This window comes from Coturnix japonica, chromosome 18 (genome assembly GCF_054131305.1).
Source record: "Coturnix japonica strain WE chromosome 18, WE-NBRP24, whole genome shotgun sequence".
In the NCBI taxonomy this organism is placed as follows: domain Eukaryota; kingdom Metazoa; phylum Chordata; class Aves; order Galliformes; family Phasianidae; genus Coturnix; species Coturnix japonica.
In genome coordinates, this window is record NC_140680.1 from 7,878,107 (window position 1) to 7,902,916 (window position 24,810).

At 38.2% G+C, this 24,810-nt stretch overlaps 1 long non-coding RNA gene across 1 annotated transcript; it reads right to left on the minus strand.

Moving 5' to 3' along the window:
* Nucleotides 1-7,682: 7,682 nt before the first annotated feature.
* LOC146757920 (uncharacterized) lies at nt 7,683-22,121 on the minus strand. The gene is made up of 2 exons (XR_014935441.1): nt 21,936-22,121; nt 7,683-9,497 (listed from the first exon to the last, which is right to left on the minus strand). It is a non-coding gene; the product is annotated as an uncharacterized LOC146757920 (long non-coding RNA).
* Between the last annotated feature and the right edge of the window lie 2,689 nt (nt 22,122-24,810).

Consider the following 24,810-nt stretch of genomic DNA (forward strand, 5'->3'; position numbering starts at 1 on the left):
GTAGCCAGACTCACCCTTATGAACACAGGCTAGATACATCTTACCTATAGACATCTTTCAAGTAGTTGCTATTTTTGTCTTGATGGAAGTTCCAAAAGCTGTCATCTATCAGTTTTTTTAATTTTTTAACCAAAAATGGTAGTGAATTAATGGCAACTCTACTATACAGCTGTAAAGAACACACAACTTCAGGACTATCTTCACTCCAGCACACTGAGGATGAAGAACCAGCACCAACAAAAGTCATGGCAAAGGCTGCGTGGAGGTTGGCGTCCTCAAAAAGCACTAACTTACTTGGGCATTTTTCAGCTTCAGAATGAAAGACACTTCAATTTGGTGAGGAAGCTATATGAGACAAGGATCAAGACCTCATCTTTGCTTCTGTTTTTGCCTTCTTTGCCTTCACTATTCTTAGAAGTCTCAAAATTTTCTCATCACAAGCTATATCTTTGAATTTCTTCTGTTTGCAAAGCTGTAATTTCACTATTAAGTGTTCTGAAGAGTAGGTGGCAATACATGACAAGATTTAGCTTAATACTGGTCAGACTCATGATACCAGATTTAAACAAAAACAGTTCCTTTCAGTTTCAACTGAAACTATGACAAAGCCACTTTAACACAACAAACCCATCTATCACCTTCTAATTGGAAGTCTTTCTGCCAGCATGCTTGGTGCCTCACTAATCTGTACACAACTTAATAAGAAAGTTAATAAATTATGCAAAAGAACTAATTATACCTATTTGTCAAAAGATGAGATAGTTAAACTCAGGATTTAAATAGCAATAAATGAGTATTCTATACTAATTACTTTGACCTAAACTTTGAGAGGCAGGGAAAAAAAGAAGCAGAAACTTTTCTGACTGACCTCTGAACAGTAGGAGCTACAACCATACAGACAATACAAGGCCAAAAATGCTACTGTTTCATGGAACATTGGAACATGCATTTAATTCAAACAATAAAATATCATCCTGTTATAAGTCTTCTCAATTGTCCAACTTGCATATGGTAGAAGTCCACTAAAGACAAAAGTTAACATTATGCCATTTGACCCATCTCCTGCTCTCTGTTTTTGTTTGTTTTCAGGGAGGGATGTCTGTAAACAAGTCGGTACTACCATAGAATTGATTGGATTAGAAGTGACATAAAAGACATACTTCAGTTCCAACCCCCCTCAATAATACCAAAAATAATATGAAATAAAGCACTGTGAAGTGCACTCTAACACACAGAAATCATCTTAAGTAGGTATCCACACATATTTTTGCATATGTTACAGACTCGTTAGATTCTTAAACTAGCACATGTTTTTTGAAGTACATAGGGATAAAAGAAGAGATTATAAAAGGTGCTATATAAAATAATTAGTGTATTTTAACAAACAGCAAATACTACCATGAAGCAGAAAATCATTCCTTTTTACGTTAACTTTCTTAGATGTAGTCCATAGCAGTATAAATATCATGACAAAAGTTTAAACCAGATTCTGGACTCATCCTATTGCCAGCAGTTTCAATTCTTGTCATCTCTTATATAGACTGGGGACATTAGCATACCTCGCTAACATTGGGCACAACCATTTAGAACCTTACAAGGAGATCTTGCTTCTTCAAAGAACCTTGATGCATGCCTGAGGTGGGGAACAAATCTAACTCCTGCTTCATTTTTTCCCCATGTAAAAGCAAATGTCTCCTAGACATAACAAGCTTCTCTAAAACAATTCCAACTCCTTACAGACCACCTCCTTCATCAGCTACTTCAGTTACTGCTTACTGCACTGCCAGTAGTTACTACAGTAAGAATTAACTCTTGGCAAACATGTTCTATCAAATAACCAGAGATAGAGACATTTCCTTGCTAGAGCTACATAGCATTTCACATCCGTTCTTCTTATCCTCGTATTATTTTATTATTCACAGCATTCTTGTAGATGACAATGCAGATGACTCAGCCCTTAAACACAATTGGTGACTGATTATAAACTCATTACTCAGAGTCTTTCTTTGCTGAAGTTGCTGTGGTTTGGATATCAGTGTTCAGCCCAGGTCAGCTCAAAGATGCTTAAACAATTACAATCAGCTGATCCTAATGGAAACAGTCCTCAAGTATATACATTACGGATGTCGTGATATCAGAGAGTAAACTCTAAATCATGTAAGATAAATATAGCTATTACAATTAATTACACTAAACTGCCTGAGCCAGCAAAAGGCCTAAGTGCAACAGATTTGAAGCAGGCAGGCAGCTATCATTCTACCCTGCAGAATGCCTGTACAATCAATAAGAACTGAGACTTGCTTAGAAATCAAGAGCTTTCTTTTGACAGGAGGGATGTATAAAGTCATATCAGCTATAAAACAAATCCTTTTAAGTACAATTACAATTAGGGACTGTACCTGCTCAGTAGCTGAAAAGAAAAAAAAGGTAATGTAAATGAATATCAAGGAAGAATGCCTCCCCACAGATAATTTGTCCAACGTAAAGTATTCCACTTGACCTTCAACTTCCCTCTAATACTGTATCAGAATATTTAATGATTGTGCTTTTGAAAGAAACACAAAGGAAATTAACACACCCTTTCAACTAACTGGCAGTGGGAAACACAGCCTACTTTCATTTCAATTTGCTTTTACCAGAGGCAGGGTGTGCACCCCTGTATACAAGATCCACAGATGGGGGAAAGCTGCAACATACTAAATGCTCTTCTCTACAGCTGTCAATTGAGAGTTACTTTGCAAGGGGGGATTCTCAATATTTGTTGAGGTTAGATACTGTACAAATAAATAACAAGGGTTTTCCATTGTGAAGTATAGAACTAGTTATACCTCATTTCTCTAGTCAACTGTTCTTTCCTCACTTGACTCGCACACCTTAGGACTCGGATATTGATTTCTTACCACAGGAATAGTTCCCTTGAGAGACTAAAGTGGTCCCATGTCAGAATTCTGCTAAATTGCCTCTCATTAGGGTGCTCTTCTAGAAAGGAGGAAAATCATGAGCTTGATACAGAGTAAGGATTTGAATTAATGTCTCCTTTCCTGAACTATGTGTTTCAGCTACCACCTTAAAAATACTCCAACTGAACATAGCCCAAGACATAAAGCAAATCACTAGCAAAGTAGCAAAGGGTATTCAAGGCCGTTTCCACTTGTTTTCTGGTACAAAACCTCTGCATTTCTACTTTTCCTGCATATTATAAACACTCTCTAATGTACAGGCAAGCTATTCAATGAAATAACTTCAGAATAAAGTACTGCAGCATGAACAAAAACTGCTGCTAAGCATAACATTCAACCCCAAGACTACAGACGCAGTAGGAGGTGAAACACTATAGTTGTTTCTGAACAACTATAGACTAAAGATAGTTAGAGAAGATAAATCTTTATTCATAGCAAAGAGAAAAGAGCAAATCAGTACACCAAGTAATAAAACAGCTTGCCTGCACACAGTATGTCCTTCACATTGAAATCAGAGGAACAAAGACAGAGACAACCATCCTCATAGTGAACTGTAGCACCACACCTCAGTGGGGCTTGTTTTTCGTTTACACATTCCTCCTCCTCCAGATAGGACCAAACAATAGGTAAAAAAATCATTAAACTATTTTATTAAAGTTTTGTTTTCACACTCTTTCTCTATTAAATTGCTGACAATTAGTTCCCATAAGCTTAATTACAACCAGTTAAATAAATGTTGTGCAAGTCTATAAACAAAGCTTGGTCAATTTGAGATAATGGGTATCTGAGACTAAATGAGATTTCTACCTCACTACTTCATATGCAACTTACTCAACACATTCAATACTACAGCACAAGGTTCCTGAGGAACCTTGAATATTGACCTTGGAATTGTCTGAGAATTCATAGCTGTTTAAATGAACAACAACAAACAATATTCTTTAAACAGAGAAAAGATAACTCCTAGGGAAATTTGTACAAGCTTAATGATCAGCTCACAGAATTGATAGAAACACAGTCAAAATAGAAAAAAAAAACACTCTACAATTAAGGTGAAGTTTCTCTCTAGATTATCAGAATTTCGTAAATAAATAACAGAAAGAAAAAAAACAACCAAGGAATTGAAACAGAATATTTCATTGAATCACTGAATGTTTTTGATTGAAAGGAACCTTAAATATCTAGTTCCAACCCCCTGTCATGGTATGGCTGACACCCACCATATCAAGCAGCCCAAAGTCCCATTAAGCCTGGCCTTGAATGCCTCCAAGGATGAGACACCCGCACCTTCTCTGGGCAATCTGTTTCAATGCATCACCACTCTGTGAGTCAAGAATTACCCTGCATGTGTGCGCTGCTAGCTCATGTCCACCAGGGCTGCTAAGTCCTACCCTGCAGGGCTGCTCTCAGTGAGTTCTTCTCCCATTCTGCAAACATACGTGGGATTGCCTGACCCAAGTGTATCACCTTGTGACTGATCATGTTGAACGTCATTCAGTTCATGTGGGTCCGGTTTTTAAGCCTGTCAAGGTTCCTCTGGATGGCACCTCTTCCTTAATAAAATCCAATTTTCACTTAATCATCTCAATTTTTCTCATAAAAAATTATGCCTGTCTCTCAAAAAGTAATTTTGAGTTTGCAACAATTTTGAATAATTTTGCAGTGAAAACAACCCTACAGGAGCTGTCAGGTCCTGCTCACACCCCAGAATCTGCCATCCAACTATTTTTAGAGAGGAAGTAGCAACACAGTAGCGATAGACAAAAAAAATAAACAGTACAGAAAGGTAACAGTACTTATAAGAGTAAGTACAATTTCCTCAGGTACTCAGATAGTTGTCAGCATCAGACTGTCCCTGCATTTCTGAATGTTCCCTGGCAGATGTTTCCAGCCCACACATTGTTCAGCTGTACCTTTGATGATGTTCATTACCTATTCATGGCATAATTCAGCAAAGGGTACAACACTACCAATTTCTATCGAGAGGTCAAACACATTACCTAAAAAAAGTGACAGCTCAAGTTCTAGTACTTTCTTTCCTATCCTATTCTGCATTCACTCAACAACTTATCTGAGTTATTCTGGCCTGAAACTAGTAACTTATTTATAAGGATCACAAAACAGCCTTCCCAATGGCTCTACTTCAGAGGCTGTCCCACTTGAACATTCCCTTGAAAAAGTTTAAGAAGTCTTAAATTTGTGTTACAAATCACATCTTTCAAATTTAACGTTCATAATTACCTTCTGGTACAGAAATTTAGTTTCAGTCTTCTTCAATTTCATACATAGCATTAAACAATTCAACTAACCAGAATGAATCAGTTTGAGAACTGTAATCAGAGCACTTGGCTAATCCCCAGTGTAAACTCAACATTTAGTCAGCCTGTCCAGTAAAACATTCATTTCTCCGCAAATGCTCTTCTCAACACTAACAGAGTTATAGGCTCTGCCGCTTGAAAATGCATATGGTATAAATGGAATATCTGCTGATTATTTACCGTTAATCAAATCCATTTTCTTCCCCTAGAACATTCACAGTTAAATCCTGAGAAATTACTCCATTTATTACACTGTAGTAACATTGCTTTCTGACCTTTGTGCTGTGGTACTTGAAGACAATGTGGCAGCATCACGTTTCAGCTATCAAACACCGCACATTTCATATTAACTAGTGAGGATTACTAATACATTTTTTATGTTGAGCAAACATTAATGACGCTATTACAGTGAAATCAAATACTTATCTATTTAAGAGCCTACCATTAGCACTAAAGCCAATGCAGGCCAGTACCAGGGAGAGAAGAACAAAGAAAACAAATGTGCTGAAGATAACGTGAATAGTACAGCTAGAGCCAGATTCACTCCCCTGTATCCCTATCCAAGAGCACTCATTTCAAATTCACATTGTGCTGCAACATTTCAGAACACAGATCCTGACTAGTGCAGACAAGAGCACAGGAGCAGGGGGAGTCTGTTGGGGCAATACCCTCCCATAAAGACCTCCATTGTCCCACTGGCTCCTCCACACACACAAAAAAAAAAAAAGCCACCCCAAAAGTAGTAATTCAGATCTACCCAACATTGTTTCTATCAAATGCATAGCATTACAGGTGTTTGCTGATACTGTTCTGCTTCAGAAAACTAAGCGCACAGCAATATAAGCAGCTGATATTTCTTGCAATGATAAAACTTACTACTAATCCACCAGTGGGAGATCAGGTGTTAAACTACTTTCTCACAGAACACTACTCTGTTTTGTTTTGAGCCTTAGCACTTTTCCTCAAACTCACCTTTGCTGCTAAGATAAGTATTTAGTAGCAGATATTTTTCAAATAGTAGATTCCTGTCTTCTTGTTTACACCCTATAAGAACACTTTAAGGTTATTTTTCAATTGTTAAGATCTACTATTTCATGTGTCTCGTCACCACAACTGTAAAAAGTCAGACTTCACGAGTCCCTTTGGAACTTGGTTTCTTTTATCATCAAAAGCACACGCTGTGCGTTTTCTCCCTCTCTGCACATAAAATGTTTCATTTATTCCCCCTGTAAGTTTGTAATTGTCAGCACTGCAAATCCAGTAGTGACTTAAAAAGCAGAGCTGTTTTCTTATTTGTAAAATTACAGTGAGGACTTCACAGTGAAGTACGAGAACCAAGAAGTGGGATGAATGCAAAAGTGATAAATTAAGGTAATTCAGAACCTGAGCTTTCTTCTTCATCTTGCTGGAAAACTCATGTCTTTACACATGGCTAACTAGGCACATTTGTCTTTGTGCACATACATAGCTTTGCTCTGAAAGTTAGAAAAAAAAAAGTGAAGGAATCAAATAGAAACTCTAGCCTGTCTTAACTTTAAATTCCAGTTCAGTGTACAGAAACCCACATTTGCTTAAGGCAAGCTAGTTGAGGCAGGTAAATAATCTAGATATAGCAAGATTGTAAGGCAGGATAATTTAGCTCAAAGATTAGCTCAAATATTTACGGGCTGCGGCATTGAAAAATTATTCTGCTACTCATTCAACACCTTCAAAGTTAGCTTGGATGTACATACTACTAGCAACTCAGTTCTACATCAGTTCTAAGCAATACAAAAGAATATGGGTTCCCAAATGGATACTGTGTACATAGCTCATCTTTCCATTACCACACCATTGTTCATTCCATAGGACACATACTAATTCTCATAGCAAAAAGGAAGTCCAAAGCAAGTTAACGTGGCCCTGTCATCACACAACTTTAAATACTGTAGATTATTAATGACTTAAAAAATAAAGATTTCTGTCTCCCTGCTATTATGGCAGTATTCACCCATGAAAGACTTGTTACTTTTTGTTAAAGATATTGGAGAAGAAAGAAAAACTTTCAAAGCCTTGAAGGAGTAAAAAAATAAGCAGAAAAAAAAAAGGCATAGATTATTTCTGTTCCTTTTAGCTAAAGGACATTTTTGGGGGAAAGCAAAAGGATAATCTTTTAGATGGTATTTACTGTTCTCTGTTGAAGTTCCTACAAGTTGAAGGTTGTTCTTCTTTGAAGAGAAATCTGGTGCATACCAAATGAGAAAGAGCATTGCAAAAACACATCTGCTGCTTTAGGTGTTAACATACTCCAACTGATTCTCAAAGAAAGCCTGGGGAAGCACACACTGGCAACAGTTACTCCAAAAACTGACAAAATAATACCATTTTTAAGACATAATTTTTTTCGTTTTTTAAAAAATTTTGCATAGGTCAGAGAAGTGTTAAAGAGAGTCTTTGTTAAGTCTGTCTGCTTTTCTAAAAGTAAATAATTGTAAAATAGCCAGAGGTGGAAGCAGTCATGAGAGATGTACAGCAATAATGTAGTCATGGTAATAAGCAGGGTGCAGCTATTGCCATTAAGATCAATCATGCTAAGATCTTAGATCAAGATTATGGTGAATTAAGGTCAAAATGAAACAGTCAAAGGATTTGAAGACTCCAGAGCACTGGCCTTCAGAGCAGATATCTACCCATCTGGCATCACCCTGTGGCTCTCCTGAGCACTAGCCTTTGCTCTTCTGTGATGCTCACCATTAAAACTGAACACTTGATACAAGAACTAGGCCAACAGCTTCTCTCCAGTCCTAAGATCTCAGGCCTTTTTGTGTGGATTACCCCACAATTATCACCAGCTCACATAGATCAGCTTGCACAATAAGCTAGGACAACTTATTTACTCAAAAAAGTAAAAAAAACAATCAAGTACATAAGCCACCCTACTCTACACCACATTTCTCCCCCCTTTCTGCATGTATCTGCAATGAAGGTATATTGTTTCAGAGCGATATTGTACATGATGTGATGTGCAGAACCAGTAATAATAATGTGGTAGATCTTCTACCACATCTACATCTTAAGAAACAAAACTAAGAAGATGGAATTGTCTGCAGAGGAAAGACCCTTACAACACTTTGATGATCAAGATCCTGAAGTCCAAGAAAGCATATGTGCTACACGGGGTGTAATTAAACGCAGTAAGCAGCATGTGCTATAGTTCTCTGAAACCTACATGCAGATGCCTGTATGCACTCAACAGCTCTCTCTCTCTCTTCCTTATCAGGAAAAGGACAGACTTAGAGCAGTCACTGAAATGTTTTAGCCCAGCTTCAGGTATGAACTGACAGCAGCATTAGAAAACAAAAACCTGCTGTACTCTCATCTCTCTACATATTCAATTTTAAATCCCTAATACAGATACCACCATATCCTTTCCATTCTGAGTAATATCAGAAAACTGTCCATCAGCCACCATTTGCTTTGATTCAGAGAAATGTAACTGAAAGCAGTCTGTATTTTAGACAGCACATAGAAAACTTAGAAGAAAAAAAAGATCTTTAATTTTGGTGAAAGCGCAGTTCATAAAGCTAGAGTGGCACCAAGTGGTGAATGGATGAACTTGGATCTCATTATAAAATACTTTTTCAGTCTTACAACAAGCCACATTTGCCATAGTACGAACTAAAAACAAAACAGCTTGGCAGCTTACTTCTACTGCAGAACATAGATTATAAATCCAACTTAACACATTCACACACTAACAAGGGGAAGATCTTTCAATAAGCTCTTCTAAATGATTGAAGTTGAGAATTACTAAGTTGACAAAAAGCATATGAATGTCAATAGCAAGTAGAAAGTGATAACATAAATCTCAATTTTTATGTTATTAAATGCAGTCAGAATCTTTATCAGATCATTTCACTTGAACGTTTACAGCTACTCCATCCTCCCCTTTTCAGCTACTACATATTTTTCTAACTTTCTGAAGAAAGCCCCTTTATATTTATATGCCTTCTTTCAAGTAGTTGAGAAGTGTGTGCCTCCCCCCCCCCCCCCCTACAGTTCTTAAAATGTGTTGCATGTTGATGCTTCTCTTAGCAGTATAGAAACAAAAACCAAGAAGAAACACTGTGTACCTTCAAAGATCACATCAGGAACAGGATTTTCCCCTGTGGTTTGTTGTAATAACCATGAACTTCATCCCACTTGTTCTCTCCTCAATATACCTGCCTTCTAATCAAACCTGGAGAAACAGAAGAAGAAAACAGATGAATATTTCTGTGAATAACTGTAGAAAAAAATATATATATGTATATATATATATATTAAATATATATACACATACAAGAAGGAAAACATACAGCTGCACCTTATTCCTGTACTGCAATTCTCAATGAAAAACAAACAAACAAACAAAAAACAGCTACATCTATTTCAAGAGCACCACAAGGAGCTGACCTAAGTCCTCACTAAGAAAGTGCATAGTGTTTCGTGTTAAACGTTTTTTTGGTTATTTTTGACCCAGACATTCAAATAACAAGAACTCATCTTTCATCCAACTTAACTGATACGCTGTGAGTAATAAAGTGATTATCCTACAAACAGTGGCTAATACAAAATGTGACTAAATACCCGTACAGGTGCATAAAAATCAGGATGATTAATACCACAACATCCTTAAGAGAGAAGAAGCACAAGCCTTCGCAGGTTCTTACTATCAGAAAGCCACAGAGACAGTTACACACTTCACTAATGATTTCAATATTTACAGACAAATGTTCTAGAGAAGCAATAAATTGGAAAAAAAAAAAAAAAAAAAAAAAGCCTTATTAAAGCCAGCCTTTGTCGTAAACAAAACATCACAGTAATGATAGGCAAGTTTATGTGTGATATGACAGCAATGTAAAGATGACAGTCCAAAACAGCAGCTGGGGATGGACATGCATTAAGTAATTTGAAAAACAGCAAAGGATTGGAGGTTGAAGAAGCCACAGAAGTCCCTGAAACTCCTGACATCTTTTGGCTGTGTGGTCTGTTTGGAAAGCTTAATCTTCATTTCCAAAGCCAGACTATGTAAAACCTGGACTATGAAGATCTTTATAAACACAAATCAACAAGTATCTAAGGATTCCTCCTTTTTTCTTTCTTTTTTTTTTCCTCTCCAGTTTAAAATCAAGTACAGTTGGTTACATTCTGCTTGTGACTGTCCTGACAGCAAATAAATGCTTTTTCCTTAAGCTCTACTTTCTTTGCTGCTTTTAACAGATGGTAGCAAAGTTGATCTACAAATTAACAGCAACTCATTTATGATTCCAAAATGAGAGAAATGATCTTTGTGTCATTACCCACTGAGGGTTAATTAATGGATATTTGCAAGCTGCTTGGAGATCCTCCAAGTGCTACGCAATACTAACAGACTGCGTTTCACAAACTGTTACACAGTTAACTTCTCTAAGATTTCTAATACCTCACTTCACGCTCATGCTTAAAATCAACCTAAGACTGCTCTCATCTGTGGCACCTCCACCTTCTTAATAGATTCAGCGTCCAAACTCAGGGATAACTAAAAGCTAGCAAAGGAAGTCTGTGGACAGCTATGCCAAGGAAAATTGCTCCATCACTTCTGTCTCCTTCAATTCCAGACAACTGCCGTTTCACCACTGAAAAAGCATTTTTTGTTTAGGTTCTAAGAGATTTGGGAGTATCTTATCTGCTACAGGTAGTGCATTTGTAACCAAAATAGGCTCCCAGCTTAAGGAGCCATGCTATCTAATTGTTACACAAACGTGAAAACTAAAATCAGTTGGGCTGAGCTGTCCACAAAGACATTAATACTGCAGATGTTCTTATTTTTGTTAATAGAAGAAATGTGGGGAAAAAAAAACAAAGATGTCTTAGAGTTCAATTAGATCATTATACTGCCATTTTATAAGCCATAGAAAGACAGTGTCATTAATATCCTCTGACTAAGATCTCTTGATAATTAGGCTTTAATGATGTCAAAGTGCTGGCATTTGGATAGCTTAGTGGATAATGCTTGTTTTAAAGACCCCAAGCCAAGTTCATCCTTTTGTACTGAAAAACAAGAGTTTACTGAAAGAAGCTCTGAGAAATCGAACCACATCTGAAAGCACTTACACCATTATCATAGAGACTGGTATATACTTCATAGTTAGCAGTGTTGACTCCCTCAAGTACGTTTCACCACATTTCTGGCTATCTACTATTAATTTACATTTTACAGTTCTCTGCAAAGTTCAGAGTGTAGATTTAAATGCCACTCTAGAAGAATTGACAACTGCATTGCATGACATTTATATGTCTAATTCTTCATTATAAACATGTGTTGTACATACTGCATATTTTACATTTTCTTTAGTTATTAATTGGTGTACAAATAAAAGATTCTGTGCTAATATTCACTTCACACTGAGATAAAAGGCAGAGCCAAGATCATAGTACACTTGAGCAGAAGGGCTCATTTCAGTTGCTGCTGTCACAAATGACCACACTCGGTTTTATTTAATTTGCTTTCAGAGAGCATTACAACTGGCTGAAAATCCAAAAGGCCACTAATTATCCTTCTTGAAAGAAAAGAATTACAAGGAGTTTTGCATAAAAGTCCTTTTACTTCTTCTAGTACTGTCTAATCACTCAGTACTTGTCTGCAAATGGATATGGTCTTACACATAGTAATAATAATGACAGATGTTTTTCTGTCAGTCAAACTTAACATTCAAATTTCAGTTGATTATTATGAGTAATCTACAATTTCCTCCATAATTAAGGCTGCAACTTTGTTCCCATTAAAAAGTTCAATTTTGACCTCCCACTCGCATCTATTAATGAAGGAGAACTTAAGAGCTACGTGAGAACTGTTGCAGAAAAAGAATTTTCCTTCCAGTTCAGAGTAAATGGAAGGAGGAAATTCTAATTTACAGCAGTGCATCATAGATATTGCCACCTGTCAGTTATGTGTCACTTCACTAGAAGGAAGAAGAAGAAAAAAATATATAGCTTTACTGGACTTGAAGAATGTCCTCACACACAGAACTGAGATGAGACAATAAAATGCTGATTATAAATGCAATTGACAGCTCCTTTCCTAACTTCAGAATGCACTATGGGCTCTGAAGCAATAGGCAACAAAGAAGCACCACAGCTGTTTTCTCCACTCTATTGCCTCATTAAAACCAACAGGCTTCCACTCAGGAACAAAAATCCAAATACCAGTGGTAGGGAGAACCAATGAAAAGCAGAAAGTTTTTCTTTGTTTGGATGAGCAGCATACGGTTCAAGGACAAGTCTTTTGTGATGTTCCAGTATTAGAGGTATTCAATGCATTTCTAAAAATTCCTCTTATCTCCACTTTCAGGTTGTTTGTGACAAAAAGAATAAAAGAAAAGAGATAAAATGTAGTTTAATGGATTTATCTACTCAAAATCTAATGCGCAGGACAACATTTGCTACCCAGAGCTCAATTTTAAAAGTTATTAAGATTTTAATAGGCTCACTAGATCTGTATGTTGACTCTGACAACTTAATTTAGGCTCACTGGCAGTTTCAGAGATGCTGCATTAACTGTTGGAGCTGGCCAGTTTAAATAAACACCTTGCTGCAGAAGAGCCATGAGCCAAAATCAACTCTTCAGAAGTGCTGAGATTAAAGGATTTGAAAACAACTGCAAGATGTGAAGAGGCTATATTGAACTAGGACCCATAATGAATTTCTCAACAGACCTTTGTTTGTCATGCAGGACAGAAGACACCAAGAAATTGCCTTTCTGAATTACGTAAAACAAGCCACAGCCACATTTCTCTTTGTTGTTTTATTATTATTAATATTACTTACCATGGACAAAAAGTTTTAAAAGCAGAAACACAGTATCACAAAATTGGAAGGGACCTCTAGAGATCATCAAGTCCAATCCCCCTGCCAAAGCAGACTCCCTAAACCAGGTTTCACAGGTAGGCATCCAGGTGGGTCTTGGCCATATCCAGAGAAGGAAACATAACAGTAAGAGTGATAGAGCACTGGAACAAGCTGCCCAGGAAGGCAGTGAAGAAATGTGTGTGGAACTTCCTATGCTTCAGTTTGTGGCTGTTTCCCCTCGTTCTCTCCCTGCAGACTGCTGAAAAGGCTTGCCTTGTCCCTTTGCCTTCTACACCTTGGATAATTATAAACACTAAATAGATCCACTCTCAATCTTTTCTCAGGGCTGAACAGATCCAGGTCACCCAGCCTTTCGTCATAGCAGAGATGCTCCGTGCCCTTTGTCATCTTTGTGGTCCTTTGCTGGACTCTCTCCAGGAGATCCCTGCCTTTTTTGTACTGGGGAGCCCAGAATTCGACACAACACCCCAGGTGAGGCCTGGCCATGGAAGAATATAGGGGTGGATAACCTCCCTCGACCAGCTAGCCACTATTTTTAATGTACCCCATGATGCCATTGGCCTTCTTGGCCACCAGGGCACACTTCTGGCTCATGGCCAATCTGCTGTCCACCAGGGCTCTTTCTGCAGAGCTCCTCTCCAGGATGTCATCCCCTAACCCGTACTGGTGCATGCAGTTATTCCTCCCTTGGTGAAAGAGACTACATTTGCTTTTGTTAAACCTCATCAGGTTCCTCTCTGTCCAACTCTCGCCTATCCAGGTCTCGCTGAATAGCAGCACAGCCTTCAGGTGTGTCAGCCATCCCTCCCAGCTTCATATAATCATCATCAAACTTGCTGGGGGTGGACACTATTTCCTCATCAAAGAAACAAGACTGGACCCAGCACCAACCCCTGAAAATGCAGACCTCAAGGCCTATATTTAGGAAGGAAGACTCAAAATTTTGATTCACTGAAATCACTCCCATGCAACTTCTTTCCCTCTCCCAAATGATACACAAAGAAAAGGAAGCAGTAACTTTTTCTCTAGACTTCAACTGTCTGAAATATATCTACGCTGTCTACTTATAGGCAGGCAGGAATAAAAAGAAGACAAAAGTGAAATAATGTACTAGTGCCAACAATTCAACTGCAGCATACTTAAATCCTATACTTGTTCTTATTTTTTTTTCCTTATTTTTAGAAGTTCAGTGTACCAAACCCACACCAAACAGTTCCTATTCTGACAACAGAAAGTTTAGCAGGACTTTTAGCAAATGCTAAACAAAATCCATTCAAATGCGTTCAAATGAGAATGGTAAGGCCATCAGCGCTAGCATAAAGCGGGTCATACTGCCAGCAATCTGGGGCATTCCCTGTCACCCTTCATTCTGCATATTAATAGCTAAGGGTAGTCTGAGAGAAATTTGTTTTCAACAATAGGAGACATTGAACCCTTTTAACAATGATTCATACTGTGAGTTTATAGGTCATTTGAAATAATTCAAGAAAAGTCTTTTTACCTTGAGTACTTAGGTCTAACCTTGTGCTTGAATATTCTTAGTGTTTATGAGTCACTACAAAAACTTTAATTTACATTCTGCTCCTAAGCCTTCCCCACTTTCTCCTGTTAGTTGCTATCACTTACTTCACATCTCTTCTGCTGGCGTGAGGGTGTTTGGTTCAAGTACTTTCCAACTGATGTTCGTTCACTGATGAAGTAAAAGAAATAAGATTTCCATTTTTGCTTTGGTTATTATCCTGACTTATCAAGAGAAAACATATATGCATCTGTATGACACATCAAAACCTAAAATCATAACTCAAGACTAAGAATGAAAGCTGATATACTCAGATGCACAGTTGTCTTATTGCAGTATTTTCATTTGATCGCATACCAAGAGTACACCATAAAGAGTAGAAAACGACTTAAAGGCTGCAATAAAGGCATCATATGACGTTCAAGAACGGACCTTCATAAACCCTGATAAAATTTGACCTTAAGTATATAATTACAACTCCTTCTAAAGCCCCACTTCACTCTTTAAATATGTTCTCTGCTATCTACAGAAGATTTGTTCAGCGTTTTTGACTCCCACTAAGCTTCTGGCCTCAGAAAAATCTTGCTGCTTCTACTGCAATACTCTTTTCTCCCACTCAGACAGATGATTGTGCTATATGCTTTTATTATTAAATCTTTAATTTGCCAGGCAGAATGAAAGCCACCACTACATACTACCAGTGCTGCATCAGGACCTCTAATATACTGTGTTTCCTTACTACAGTTTTAAGTAGGGTTTTCAAAGCAAAGTTTGAGTTGATGAAGACACACCATTGACACATTAAGGTAGATCAGCTGAGAACAGACAGTCACAACACAGACAGGGGCAGGGCTGGGGGTGTCCTACAAGGGCAGAAACTGTGGATACATCATAGCCTGCATTCCTACAATATACAGGAGGTGCCAGTCCCACTATGACAAGCTAGGGACCGCCAGTGCCCCCTATCCCTGTGAAACTCCACTGACAACACTGGATCTCACAGAGACAAAAGGAACAAAAGAAATACAAGCTCTGAATAAACTCAAGGACAACAAGGTAGCAGGCACTAATCAATAAGTGATATGTCCATAAGCAAATGGCGAACCAGATTCACATATAACTGGTTTTAGGTGACCAAGCTTAGTATAGTAAAGGGTATAAAAGCAGCAAACATTTGCCCTCAGCGTACAGCTCAGGTCAGTTGGCCAGCAGCCCGCAGTCAGCAGGACACCCTACCGCTCAGTGAGACCACATTAGCTGCTCACCCTCGCCTGGCTACAGCATCCAGAGGGTATTTGGAAAAAAACCCTCACAGCAGGACAGCCACACCACACCATCATCAGCAGAAAGGCCCCACAGAACCACTTGGCTGCTGCCACCTATTTAGGTGCAGTAAAGAACAACAATTTGTTTTTTCCCTTTTCAATCATTTCTTCCTTTCTTTACTTCTTCCTGTTTTTACCTGATGCATGTCTCCCATTAGTGATAACTTGATTAGCTCTGGAATCCAGAAGAAACCGCAAACATCCCTCTGCCAGTGCGTCACAACTTGACCATCTATATCCCATATGGCAGAGCTCAGAGGAACGCTTGCCTTATCTTGCTGCTTCCCCAGTTGTCATTACTGAGGTTCCTGTCATCTCTAGAAGTTGATCATGCATACACTGGAATGTGAATTCTTCTCATTTCATCCCACAAGCCCACAGGTGAATTTCACTTACAGCTACCTAAAGATAGACACACTCACTTAGGCTTACCTGATTTCTCTCTAACAGCTGTTGCTTGACAAGAAGTCTATTATCAGTGTGTCAGCAGCTGGCAGAGCCATTATTCAAGCACTCTGCACCATGCCCCTCCTCTAAATAACACCTTCCACTTAAGTGACCCATCGGTGGCGCTGCTGCATTTATCACAAAGGAAAGAAGGATGAAAAGATTAGTGTCTCAACAGCAACAGCCCAGAACTGAAGATGTATCCTGTGGTATCAAGCAGAAGGACGTGCAGCTTTAAGTTCCACAATGAAAACAGTAGAAGGTTGAAATTAAGCATCATCTTTTTTCAGAAGCAGAGACAGCCAGCTCCATCTTCCTTACCAGGCACATGAAAAATAAACTACATTAAAATCCAAACACTTATTCATATACTAGATGCAATGCAGTCTCCCACAGTGTTTATGTGGCACTCCAAAGGTACACAGAGTCTCTCCCTAAAATACAACAACTTACATCTTCCACTTAACACTCCCTATCCTTCTAAACAGAAACCAAATCAAGAGCTCTGTCAAGTTTCTCTAAATGGGGAACACTTTATTAACCTGATCAACTATCTCCTTCACACATTACGGCTCAGTTACTCTCCTCCTCTCAACACTGAACCAAAGTTAAGTTTCCTATCACCACAGTTGATCCAAATACACCACACCCATTCCACAGCTCTGTAGTATTCAGTAATTCACTTTTCTCCTTCTTAAACACTGTGTCATAAACAATACCAATAAGTCCCACGTGCGCCAACCAAAATCATCAGCAACTCAACACTACTCGTGTGCTATATTTACACACTCCTAAACTCCTTTGACAGGGTAAGGGCAGTAAGCTACACCTCTAACAATATTCTCAGAAAAACATGACACGCAGCCAAGGAAGTACTCCTGGTACTAATATATGTTTTTTTGTTTTATTTTTTTATTCTAATCAACAAAAAAACACTTAATAAAACTGCCTTCTCCTGAAGAAAAGACATCAAGTTGTTTCAACCTGTATATGAAGTTGGTACTGCCTGAAATAAAAACCTGGGTAACGGCTCATTTAAGAACTGTGCCAAGAGTACACAGATCTCTAAGGTCTTTGTCGAAATCAGTGATAAAAGATGGAAACAATCAATCTTATTATCATCTGTGTGGAGTAAGTACTTCCCAACTGTGGAAATGATGCATATTAGGGAGCAGATAGATATACAGTAGGGGGATGTTCACTTCAGAGCACCACAACATCCCAGCATACCAATAGCTCCAGAAAGGCAGAAGAGCTTCACTGCACCAGCAAGTGGTCGCCATCAGTGCACTGCAAGCAGGCAGTAAACCTGAAGTAACACTGCCATTCCAAAATTCAATTTGTGAGTTGATGCATAATAAATTACCATCAAATGAAGTTCAGAACAAACCATCACTACAAAAACAGACATTTTTGAGTACCTGGCTACTCTGCAACCATCACAATATCTCTTTTGAAATACTTTGCTTTATCAACCTAATTAGTAATCTGTATCATTATCATGAAGATGAAAGGAATATAAACCATTAGATGTATTACGTTCACAGAAGACATACATACAGATCTACTTAAGCCCCACACAAGTTACACATAACAATTAAAGTCATTCACTGTTAGAAGCTGTTATATACATCTATATGCATGAACGTATGCAGGCATCAGGCTAATTATTTTCCTTTTTTCCTTTTAAAAAAAGAATAGGCATACTGCTGCTAGTGGGCAAATCCTGATCATATATTATAACACATTTACTAGCAATTTTGATGAAAACTACAGGTAGAGATAGATTATAATGGGAACATCTAATTGAAATTCATCTCCATTTTGCTTCAGATTGAAGACATGCTGCTTGAGCCCTGAAACATATTCAATTTCATTCAAATTGTATGCAGATTTTTTGGCAAAAGTGAATTTTAGAATAAAAAAACAAAAGTTTCAGAGTCCTGAAGACTAGAGTTCACAGACTACTACCAATGCTTAACTGTATTTGAGGTGTCTGCGTTCTCTTCATTAGTTTTCACCACTCCTAGCTTTTCTGGTGCTATGGAGCCTTCTTACCAAGGCTGGCATACAGGATACAAATCCCACAGAGATCTGTCCTTTTGATAGGAGTTTGACAGCTTCCACTGACATGTCAAGTCACTCTAAGTCCTTGTGGATTCACTGGGGCATTAACTGTTCAGTATGGTTCTCCCCAACACATCCCTATCAAAAAATAGACAATTTATCTGTCTTTCACCATTCAAAAGCTGTTTTGTGTCTAAAAGTTGCCACACTCTGTACTTCCTATCCTACTTTGGTATTTTGCAATCGACAAAATTGAAAGCTGTCAGTTAAATAAAACTGGAGAGGGAGAGGTGTTTGCTCTGTTGTAGCAAACAACAGAGTGATTCCTCACTGCTCTTTGGATACAATTCAGAAATCCACTGTGCCTTACAATTAAGTTACAGCAAATTCTATTTTAATAGTTACCTAATGCCAAACAAGGCATTTGGATAACTATTTGTTGCAAACAGTAGCTAACACAGCTTCCCTCTCCATATTACTCACTGATACAATCTCATTTTCAGTTAATTCACAAAATCATAGGTGTTGGAAGAGACCTTTGGAAATTATCTAGTCCAATTCCCATGGCTAATGCATGTACCCTGATTCAGATAAGAGTCTACTCCATCATATAAATGAATTAACCTAATTAATGATAGTAAATGCTATTCTATTTTTATGCTGTTGTCTTGAGGCACACTAGACATATCAGAATATACCAGCCACATCCACCTAGCAATCATCAGTCCTGAACTCTAAAGGCCCTCCCTCATGTTCAGGGCCATGATACCCATGTCAAGAAGCAGGACTAGGGGAGTTAATAGTGATGACAAGCATATGACTAGCTAGTATTAGTGCTTAATCCTGCCCAATGCTTTCCTGCTAATTAATTTCATTTTTATATTCAATAACAGATTTTAGCTCAAAATTGAATTCAAAAGTAATAGAAAAGATTCTTTAAACAAAGATTAAGCAGAGAAGTTCAATACAAGAAAGCTAAATATTAATGAATCAAGCTGGTTCCAAGAATGAACTCTGAATTAAAATTCAGCATTCGAAAATTTCTGCTCAAGCATTTGTTACTGCATTTGATTTTGATGTTCACACACAGGGAGCAAAGAGGTACTTCAAGTGCTACTTAAAAAAAAAAACCAAAACAACAGGTGATAAAGTATTCAGTGTTATGGGAGAAAACAGTGACGAGCATGTTCTGCATTGCTGTTGTCTTCAAAACACCAGGGAATTTCCCTTTTGCTGTTTATTTTCTCTTAATGAAGTACTAGAACACAAAAAGTAAATCCTGGTTTGTTCCTCCTCATTTAGAGAAAGAATTGTGTACTAAAACTGAAGCACTCCTATGCTTAATTTTCCCATACTATCTCTCATGAGGAAAAGATTGGCAAAGTGAGATAAAAACAATTTAAAGAAAAACACACAGCACTCAAATCTACCACACCACGTTTAGGCCACAGCGAAGTTATGCAAGGCAAATACTGCAACAAATTCATAGAATCCTTTCACCAAGAAATGCAAGGGAAATAGATCTTAGTTCTGAAGTAAAACATTGGACCATGTCCCCTGTCTCAATTTTCATATGGAAACCTTCACCTCTAAGTACAGTTTAAATTCATGACCGGTGAAGGACTGTAGCAAGAGCAGGTCAAGCCAACTGCTAAGGCCTGCAGGTACCTGAATGCAAGAACTTGAGGAAAGGCACTTAGCAGCAGCAGCAGACAAATTTGTTTTTTCACCAAAAAACTTCCAAAGAACAAGAAAACAAAGTCTTTCAGTGGAACCTGGATTACAAATTATGATTTTAACGTAGCTTCAGGAAGATGTTAGTTTACATGACATCCATGACAGCCACCTGTCACCTTGAGCTGTTTTTCACCTTTCTGAATAACAAGCATACGGTTATCATATATGAGGGAAAGAGGAAAGCTTCACAAAATATAAATTCCTGATAACAATGAGATGCCTAGAACAGGCAGTAGCAAGACACATCTCAAAGATAACAGTAGCAGGTTGTTCAATGTACCTATAGATGAGTTATTGACATTAGGAAATCTTTTGTACAAGAATCAGTGCAAATCTACCCTCCCTTGAAAGCGCAGGCAGTCAGAAAACAAACTCCACTGACCATCTGTTCTTCTCTGATAACATGCAATTAAGTAATTTATTTATTCAGCACTTAAACCTTCTCCTCATATTAGTCAAGGATGATTATCCGAAATCCAGATGTAGTTAACATATTGTGTACTCAAGTGAGCACTGTCCTTACAGGCACGTGGCTTGCCCTCTGGCTATCCACCTTCAATATCTCAGTAGCTTTGCTGAGATATTTCTTGAAGACCCTGACTGCTGTCCTATTCTGCTCTCACAAGCTGCTCCAGAATCATTTGGTTTGGTAATTAACTGAAAAACACAAGGAGCTGTAAACTATCCTGTGAGCCACAGCAACCACAAACCTCTGCTTCTATATGCACCTGGATAGAATTTCTTCCTTCCTAAAGGATACAGGACTGCTTACAGCTTCAAGTTCAACCAGATTAAGTCACCCAAACACTTTCCTTCTGTATAAGAACTTGTTATTGCTGGCTACTGCTATTACTACGGTGTTCCAAAGATAACCTCCTGGGAATCTCATGGGCTTTTGGAGATTTACTGGCATAGCAGGAGGACTGCCAAGGACGGTGTCTTCTGGTTAAGTCTATGTCTCCCTCTCTGTCCCTCAGGAAGGTTTGCGTAGAATTCCCCAACCTAATGCTCAGGTGATAAAACAACTTGTGACACAAGTGCAGCTTAAAAATAGATGGAACACTAAGAAAAATTTCCTGTTCAGTACAGTCTTACACACACAAAGTCAGAAAATAATGTTAAGAAGTGTGCACTCCCTTTTTCCTATTGGCCTTTCTGGTTCTTCATGCTAGTTCCTCCCTTTGCCTTGCAGATCTTAAAGGTTACTTTTAGCCTCTAGATAAGGGCAGTTTTAAAACAAGACACTGACTGATCAACACAGTGTTTTAAAAATATATATATATATAATTATTTTTTAATCAAGAAGCTGTACTCAGAAGAGGTAACGGAAAACAGAAACTCATGGCAAGCTCCTGCAGTCCTGCAACATGAAGTCCATTTGAAGCCATGGTGGCATCCGAGAGAAAGCCTTTGAACATTCTTATGGTGCACGCAGGTGTTGCCCTGAAAAGTCTTTTCAAAGACAGTAAATTTTTTACTATGCGGACTTCAGGTGTAGACTCTAAAAGCCAGTTAGAGAATGCACCCAGGCTTTCAAGAGAACTAACTACATTACTGTAAAGGTAGATGTGATGGTGTAACATAATAGAAAGCACAGCAATGAAAGCACAGAACAGCAAGGTCCCAGACAGCAGCAAGTGAGGATTTGTTCAAACACAACAACATCAGGGACAAAAATAAAGAAGCTGCTTACCTTTGGAAGGCCACAGGTATACACAGGGATCTCCTGAAAGATCCTCTCACCTCCACTACCAACCCTTAAATGAGGTCTGGGAAGGGTTGGATCCTGGCTCTAACCCTTCCAGTCCAGCTGCATTGCATACACCCGAGCTCCCCTGGGCTGGCCCTGCATTCCCACCAGATGCTCAATCACTGCTCCAAGCCATTACTTGTATTTCCACTACAGATTGAATGCTTTTTTTTTTTTTTTTTACTAGCATCAGCTTCTTACTTTTCCCAGGAAAAGAAAGCTAACTTAGATATCTTCAGCTAAGGTCAAACTTTTGTTTTATAGGCTTGATTTATGACATTTCCACAGCCATTATTGGCATTTCTTTGAGATGTCGAAAAGCTCTGGATTCCCATATAGATTTAGCCTTTTTTTTCTATTTGCTTTTACTATTTATTAAAGCATAAAGGTTGGATTGAACTTTTCATCCCACTTGTAAACTGAGATGAACAAGCTCCCATAAAGCTCAGCAGCTTACCATCATTGTCTTTCAGACTCACAAGTCAAATTCTTACTCTGAAATGGGAAGTTGTGAATCAAACCAACTCACTGGGGCCAATGTCCCAAAGACAATTATTTGGTTCTGAAAAGTGTGTATTTAAACCAAGACATTTTGTTACTTTGTGGCTTTTTATTTATTTTTAAAATTATTTTACCCTTAAGCTACCAACATATGTTTTCCATATTACACAAACCAATGTGCCTACATGCCACATGGGATGGATCACCTGAAAAATGGAAATGGAACAAAGGAACAAAATATATCGAATAGAAGTGCATATTTCATTTTCCTCTCTGTTTTAGTGCTCTTTGTTGCATACTGGCAGCTGTTGTGCTCCCCCTCATCAACTGAAATAAAGAATGTGACAGTCATAGAATCACAGAATGGCCTGAGTAGAAAAGGACTACAATGATCATCCAGTTTAAACCTCCCTGCTATGTGCAGGGTTGCCAACCACCAGATCAGGCTGTCCAGAGCCACATCCAGCCTGGCCTTGAATGCCAACAAGGATGGGGCATCCACAGCCTCCTTGGGTAATGTGTTCCAGTGCGTCACCACCCTCTGTGTGAAAAACTTCCTCTTAATATGTAACCTGAACTTCCCCTGTCTCAGTTTAAAACCATTCCCCCTTGTCCTATCATTATCCATCCTCTTAAACAGCCTTTCCCTCTCTTGCTTATATGCTCCCTTTAAGTGTTGGAAGGCCACAATGTGAACTCCCCAGAGCCTTCTCTAAGCTAAGATTACTACTCAGCAAGTTGAAGTTGGTGTGCAGGTTGAGCCAAGGTCTCCAGCTCTATAATAAATTCTAGACTTCCAGAACACTGCATTTTCCATTTAATTTTGTGTTGATTTAAAAGTCAGTCCCCTGGGTGTTAACTGTATATAGAAGAAATATTAACTCAGTGGAGGCATTAGTTAGCTTTTTATAACAAAAAAAAATGCATACTGTTTATACCATTATTGCTGAGGAAATTAGGTAACAACCCTTCTAATACCCCATGTGCAGGACACTGAAACAAACTATTTAACTTGCAATAATAGAGTATTGACTAGGCACCTTGATATGTAAGACAGTGCTTCTACCAGATTAGACAAGTTCCCTGCTGTTAGAGACAATCTCTCCTGTAATAAGGTTGTTCGACCTTAACAAAAACTTTTAGTAAAAAATAACCTCCAAAACATAGAAAGACCAAACTTATAATAAACATAAATAAGTCTCCTGTTCAGTGACAACTCTATGCATAGGGCAATCTAGAGTGCTGTGTACATACCACAAGAATGTAATATGGTGATTTCAACATAAAGCACCCTGAGGCACACAGTGTGAGAATCTTACTATCTTACTGCAAATGTGAGGTTCTTCTAGAGAAGTTTTTGGAATGTGGCAAACAGGGGCTTTTTTTATTAAAAAAAAAAAAAAAAAAAAAAAAAAAAAAAAAAAAAAGTATAAATGTAAAATTAACATAAATTAAAGATAAAATTAGTATACACTAAAATACTAACACCTTCAGAACAGGCAAATACAGAGTACAATAGCAACTCAGCAGCATTGAGCTCTTCATCTGAGGCACTAGTAGCCTACAGAAAGGAAACAATTCTGAAGTAAGTTAAAAGGGTCTTAAGGGTCCTTTAAACTTTAGAAGCAAGAAATTTTTTAAAAGCCTGTCAGTCTTCCCACATAGAAAAAACACAGCCCTCTATTCTCTATCTTTAACAAGAGCTGTGATGCAGTAATCCATTTGCTAGCACTGCTGTTATTCCAAGTGAAGACAAGGACAAGTGGGACTTTGTGCAAACTGAACTAATCGGCAACACTTGATCAACTCAATTAGCTCAAATCAACCTAAGTGTTTCCCTTAGAACTTAACAAGGATGCAGTTGAACTATAATGGCAGCTTACACAGACAGCAATGCAGATTTGCTCTGCCTGCCCTCCAAACCAGCCAGGGGCTACCTGGTCAGGAATTTCCACAGGTATGTCTGCAAAAACCATGCCCTGCTCAGGTGATCCTACTAAATTCTTGCCCATGTCAACATGAACTGGGAATATTTTTGAGGAAGTTATTTTATACATAATTACACAAAACAAGCAGGAGCAACACAATCAATAGAAGAATTTCTGCATGAGACCAAAGTACGTGCATACCAAATATAGGTTTCATCTATTTTAATGTAACAAAATAGGATTGCTTTGTAGGAGAAGACAATTACAACCTCACAACCTTCTTGAATGATCCCTGAGATTCCAAGGTGTCTTAATAGGAAGGAATTGAGAGGAAACAAAAGGAAACCTTCTAGCTCACTTTGGTCTCCTTTCTCTTTTCTCCTGGTAGT